The sequence below is a fragment of the Mauremys mutica genome, unplaced genomic scaffold (genome assembly GCF_020497125.1).
Source record: "Mauremys mutica isolate MM-2020 ecotype Southern unplaced genomic scaffold, ASM2049712v1 000393F_np12_subseq_70375:222436_obj, whole genome shotgun sequence".
Lineage (NCBI taxonomy): Eukaryota > Metazoa > Chordata > Testudines > Geoemydidae > Mauremys > Mauremys mutica.
Window position 1 is genome coordinate 109,019 of NW_025422939.1, and position 6,712 is coordinate 115,730.

General features: G+C 49.4%; 1 non-coding gene across 1 annotated transcript; it reads left to right on the forward strand.

The window, feature by feature from the left end:
- The first annotated feature begins 5,472 nt into the window (after positions 1–5,472).
- TRNAT-AGU lies at positions 5,473–5,546 on the forward strand. The gene has a single exon. It is a non-coding gene; the product is annotated as a tRNA-Thr (tRNA).
- The last annotated feature ends 1,166 nt before the right edge of the window (positions 5,547–6,712 follow it).

The following is a 6,712-nucleotide window of genomic DNA, read 5'->3' on the forward strand; positions in this document are numbered from 1 at the left end:
CCCCAAGCTACCAGACACGCAGTGGGTGGGGGGGGGGTGGGAAGTTTGTTGATTAGCAGGGAGCTAGCGTGGTATTAGCCATGCGTTGCGGGGGAGGGGCAAATCACTACAGAAGCCGAAAGACAGTGGCTTACCATGGCCGCATGCAAGCTGAATTCTGATGCCTGGACCTGTGTCTGTGAGATCTGTAACTGCAGAGCTGCAAGCGCTCACTATTAAGATGAAAAATGCGACCTTGTAGGGAAATCACATGTGCTAGGTGAATAGTGCAGTTCACTGTGAAAGAGTATAACCATTGTTTGTAAAATGTATCTTTCTAAATATTTATCTCCCCCATGCAGCTGCAAATTTTTCAACCATCCCTCCTCCATCCCAAAGGCTAGCACAGATAAGGCGGAGGAAAAAGAAGACGCGAGATGAGATGTTCTCGGATATTATGGAAGTTACGCGCAATGAAAGAGCTCATCTGAATGAGTGGACGGACGTGGTGTCAAATTACAGGAAAGAGGCCAGTGAACATGAGGACAGGAGGGACAACCGAGATGAGAGGTGGCGGCAGGAAGACCGGCAGGAAAATCAGCGGTTGCGGCAGGAAGATCAGCAGTGGCGGCAGGAAGATCAGCGGTGGCGAGATGCAACTCTGGGGCTGCTGCGTGATCAAACTGACATGCTCCGGCGTCTGGTGGAGCTTCAGGAACGGCAGCAGGATCTCAGAGTGCCGCTGCAGCCCCTGTATAACCACCCTCCCCCCTCACCATGTTCCTTAGCCTCCTCACCCAGACGTGTAAGAACGCGTGGGGGGAGGCTCCGTGCACCCGCCCACTCCACCCCCGTGGACAGCCAACCAGAAGGATGCCGTTACTGTGAATTTTTTTTAATGGCCTTCTCCATCCCTCCTATCCTCCTCCCAAACCACACCCTTACTTCTCTCCCTCTTTTTATAATGAATCAATAAAGAATTCATGCTTTTTACATGAGCGACTTTATTTGCATAAGTAAGCTGTACTCTAAGGGGGAGGGGGAGTTGCTTACAGGGACTGAGTCAATCTAGGGGGTTGGGTGTTCATCAACAAACACAGCAGTCACACTGTACCCTGGCCATTGATGAAGCTCGTTTTCAAAGCTTCTCTGATGCGCACCGCTTCCTGGTGTGCTCTTCTAATCTCCCTGGTGTCTGGCTGCGCGTAATCAGCGGCCAGGTGGTTTGCCTCAGCCTCCCACCCCGCCATAAAGGTCTCCCCCTTACTCTCACAGAGATTGTGGAGAATACAGCAAGCAGTAATAACATAGGGGACATTGGTTTGGCTGAGGTCTGAGCGAGTCAGTAATGTCCGCCAGCGCGCCTTTAAACGGCCAAATGCACATTCCACCACCATTCTGCACTTGCTCAGCCTGTAATTGAACAGATCCTGACCACTGTCCAGGCTGCCTGTGTATGGCTTCATGAGCCATGGCATCAAGGGGTAGGCTGGGTCCCCCAGGATAACGACAGGCATTTCAACATCCCCAACTGTTATTTTCTGGTCTGGGAAGTAATTCCCTTGCTGCAGCCATTTAAACAGAGTAGTGCTTCTGAAGACGCGAGCGTCATGAACCCTCCCTGGCCATCCCACGTGGATGTTTGTGAAACGTCCCTTGTGATCTACCAGTGCTTGCAGCACCATTGAAAAGTACCCCTTGCGGTTTACGTACTGGGTGCCCTGGCGCGGCGGTGCCAAGATAGGGATATGGGTTCCATCTATCGCCCCCCCACAGTTAGGGAATCCCAGTGCAGCAAAGCCATCCACTATGGCCTGCACGTTTCCCAGAGTCACAACCTTTCGTAGCAGCAGCTTAGTGATTGCTTTGGCTACTTGCATCACAGCAGCCCCCACAGTAGATTTTCCAACTCCAAATTGATTCCCGACTGACCGGTAGCTGTCTGGCGTTGCAAGCTTCCACAGGGCTATCGCCACTCGCTTCTCTACTGTGAGGGCTGCTCTCATCTTGGTATTATGGCGTATCAGGGCAGGGGCAAGCAAGTCACAAAGTTCCAGGAAAGTGCCCTTACGCATGCGAAAGTTTCGCAGCCACTGGGAATCGTCCCACACCTGCAACACAATGCGGTCCCACCAGTCAGTGCTTGTTTCCCGGGCCCAAAATCGGCGTTCAATGGAAAGAATCTGCCCCATTACCATCAGGATCTCCAAAGCGCAGGGGCCCGCGGTTTGAGAGAATTCTGTGTCTACGTCTGTGTCTGCCGTATCCGCCTCCTCCTCGCCTCGGTTTGAAGGTCCTGGTTTACCATAGACAGCACGAGAGTGTGCGAGGTGTTTAAAACATTCACGATTGCGGTATCGAGCAGAGCAGGGTCCATGCTTGCTGTGCTATGGCGTCTGCACAGTTCACCAAGAAAAAAAGGCGCGAAACGGTTGCCTGCTGCTCAGGGAGGGAGGGGTGAGGCTGTACCCAGAACCACCCGCGGCAATGATTTTTGCCCCATCAGGCACTGGGATATCAACCCGGAAATGCGAAGGGGCGGGGGAGGCTGTGGGAACTATGGGATAGCTACGGGATAGCTACCCACAGTGCAACGCTCCAGAAATCGACGCTAGCCACGGACCATGGACGCACACCACCGATTTACTGTGCTTAGTATGGCCGTGCTCCACCCAATTTTATAAATTCTGTTTTACAAAACCGGTTTATGCAAATTCGGAATAGTCCCGTAGTGTAGACGTACCCTCAGCAAGGTCTGCAGGGACCTGCCTATGGACAGAACTCTAAGGTTTTCTGTGCCACGTGCTGGATAGAGTGTCCTTGGGACAAAGAAAGCAAAGACCACATGGCAAGAGACTAGAAAAGGCTGATGCCTCATTTCCATCTTGTCTTCATTCCTGCTTCATACCTCTGGAGGGACTTTGCTACAAACTGAAGCTCTGTACAAAGAACTGAATGCCCCATCCCAGAGGAGGATGTACTCCAGAGACTTGATTTGAACCTGCAGTTTATTCCATCACCGCTACAAGCCTGAACCAAGAACTTTGCCATTACTGTATGTGAAGGGTTAAAATCCATGTGTGTTTTGTATAACAACCTGGTCTATGGATTGTGCCACCTCTTTTCCAGACCCAAAGTCCGGAGTATGGTCAAGGGACCAGAGGCCTAGCAAATAATGATCAGCTAAGAGAAAGCTGGGTAAACAGAAAGCCTTGCTTGCTGAGATAGGCCTGGTCAGCAAAGTGCCAGGTGTTGGAGCTAAGAACTAAAGAATTGTGTCTTATTCAGAGTTGCAGATTGAACAAAGAATCCCTGTTCTTATTGTGTTTGTTTCTTCTGTAGGGAGACGTTCTTCCCACAGATCCAACCTTGAGTTTATGAAAAGTTGGCACATGTCAGTATAAGATATGGCATCCTTCCACCTCCCTTCCCAGGGACCAATGCCTGCCTTAAGACACACAGAAAACAATCTTTATTGCCATATACTTTCACTCTTTCTTTGCTTTAACCCCTAGGAATGTACCTGTTGGACAATCAAAGGAGTTGCTCCATTCCTATGGATCCCAAATCAGAATTCAACATATATATTTTATACTAATAATATTTTATCAAAGTATTAATGAAATGTTAACTTGCTAACTCGAGACCATGGGTGGAGACATTATCTAATCTGTTAATCATTGGCTAATGTGCTTATCCTGTCTTGCAAATCCTGTCCTGGGGTGTGGAACTGCCTAGCCTGTCACTTTCCCCCGCCCGTGGAAAATCTATATATTCTATTGTAATTAATTAATTGTGTCTCTGAGCCTAATAAGCCCACTCCGCCAGCACTGTGTGTAATAAAGTCCTATTCTTGACCTCTACACGTTGGAGATTTGTGTCCTTCACAGACACCTGCTGAATAAAGGAGATTCAGCATCCAGCTTGGCTGAATACGTCTCCTCTCCCCACAGCTTGGTGATCTTTTGAGGAAATGGAGACGACTGCCTTTGCCTGGCTGTACATCGCTTGCAAAAGAAACAGGTCTTTTTGGTGACAAGTCTTGAAAGGAGCCATTAGACAAATGTGGAGACAGGAAAAATGTCCCCCAATTGAACTGGCATCTGTGGGTGCCGAAGCCACAACACAGAGCGCTAAACACTATATGAGAACGGCTGGTGTCAGCAGAGTCTCTACCAAAGCCTTTTCCCACCAGCAGGGGCCTCTCTGTGCACAGAACTCCTGGTAGCATGATGGCTGCAGGCAGTGGAGAACTCCATTTTGGCATCTCTTTTGTGGTGAACATCTGCAGTGGCTATTAAAAGGTCTCTAGACAGTGATCTTTGGGAAGAGCTGGCTGAAGAACCTTCCTACTAACCAGGAGAGCCTAGCTTGGCCTGCCAGTTCTTCCTTGCCGAACCTAGTGTGTCTGTTGGCTCCTTTTTTTGTATCTCTTTTCAGAAAAAGAAAAGACCTGTCAGCAGAATCCTTCTAAGTGCTTGTTCAAGACAGAGAGAGCCTTCCTTGCGGCTAAGTCTTGGTGCCATGGGGCATGCCTCACTGCAGCACCTCCTGCTGACCATCCTAGCAATTAGCTCTGCTTCACTGGTGCCTTCATCTAGTAGCGTCTGGCCACCATCTGTTCTATCATTAGGACTCATGTTGCTCTCAGGACTTCAGTGTCCTCTTATGGACACAGCCCTCTGGCTGTGCCCCACTCAGTTCTCTCCCCCCTGCTGGGTGGGGGGCGGATGTCCTCTACCCAGACACTTGCCTCAGTGGCCAGCTGCAGTCCAGGGTGTAGCTACCTGTGTCAGTGGCTACTGAGGCAAAAGGTGTGAACCTCCAACCCTGCCATCTGTTTCCCTGGACCATTTCCCAACAGACCTAGAACCTTCCTCCACCTTTGTATCAGGGCCTTAGTCTGGCAGTAGTCAGCCAGGAGGTCACTCATGCACCCCTTACCCCAGCACTACTCTGATCATAGTGCCCTCCCGGCTCCTTCCTTCATGGCAGCCAATCCTCCCTCCTCAAACTCCAAGGAGTGACTAACTCTTGCTGTGCTAAGCAGCTCTTTATATATGGGCTGCTCCAGCAAGCCTTCTCCTGATTGGCTGTCCCAATAAGCCCTTCCTTGATAGGCTGGGTTCTGCACAGCCTCTTCAAGGCTGCCTTAATCTTTCTCCTGCTTGTTTGGGGCAGACAGCCCACCACACATGGAAAGTGGCAAATGAGAAGTCTGGAGCTGAAGGAAAGGTTACCATGACTCAGAACTGAGCTGAGGTTGCTGCGACTGAAACACAGATCACTAACCATTATATGATCACAGTGACTGGTGGGAGAGGCACATGTTAGAAGCCCTCTGTCTACTCAGCTGTGGCTTTGTGTGCACAGAGAGCCAGACACCTCAAGGTCTGCAAGTCTTGAGGGAAATGGGGAATGTCTGTACTTTAGAATTTGCGGGTGTTGACTTGAACCATCAAATGAAACAGTTGCAAATACTTTCTTCAGGCAGGCACCATGGCTTAGCTGGCTAAAGCACCTATCTAGTAAACAGGAGATCCTGGGTTCAACTCCCAGTGGTGCCTTGGTGTATGGCTTTTGTCTCCTCTGCTCACGTTTTCCTGTGTCTTCCTAGGAAACAGAAGAGGCCTCCCTTGGTATCCAAGCCATTGCTTGCTAAGGAAAAGGCTTCTTTGGAGAGAAGCATTGGAAACAATCAAATCACAAACCTGGAGTTGATGAAAACGCTGCTATGACTGACATTGGCATGGCGGTTGCTTCGACTGCAATTGCTGCAACACGAGAGCCTGCGCCACACGTCCTTGTGATTCCCTGGAGATGTTCACACACAGATGTCATGTCACCTTCCTTTTGATTGTCATTGATGAAAAATGGAGCGGTTGGGAGAAAAGTCCCAGAGAGTCGCACCGTGGCTAAGCTGGGTGACTCGCCTGCCAGGTAAAGTGGAGTTAGGGATGCAGCTCCCAGTGGTGCCTTAACAAATGTGTCTGCTCTTCCCACCTTTTGGTGAATCTTTTGCGGAAACAGAGAAGACAGCCTCTGCCTTGCAATGCAAATGCTTGCAAAAGAAACCAGTTGTTTTTCTGACAAGTGTCAGAAGGAGGCACCTAAGAAATGTGGAGACAAGGAAAAGGTCATTGTAACTCAACTTGCATCCATGGCTCTTGAGGCCAGAACACAGAGCACTAAGCACTGTATGACCACAGCAAAATCTAAACTTTACACCTTATTACACTAGGCAGTAGTTAGGTCAAGCAATTGTCTCATCCTACTGGATGTTACCCTCCTTAATACATAGAATTCCCCCTAAAACCTGGATTACTGTCCTCAGATGACCTTCATTTTCTCAGGATTCCTGCTGCTTCCAGCATAGGTGGGGGAGGAGAAAGGCAAAAACATGATGCCACAGTCTCCTATTTTATATCCTTAGTTCAAGGGTCTAGAAGACACTTGCCCAGACGTGTCCGGGTGGGCTCTGCTGAGTCACTAGGTTGGGGAATCCTCCTGGTGTGGTCTTGTGCAACTGAGTCATAGACTTGAGCGGTCCCCACAGTGTTGTGTTTGGGCATCTGTCACTGAATTGGAAATCCCTTAATTACAATTCCTCTGCTGATTCATGGCTGTTGAACACCGTTCTCGGCAGGGGTCACTAACAAAATTATACCCTACTTCAGTAACAACCATACAGCAAAATGCATAACTTCACACACCCTCATGCTATACATATTTG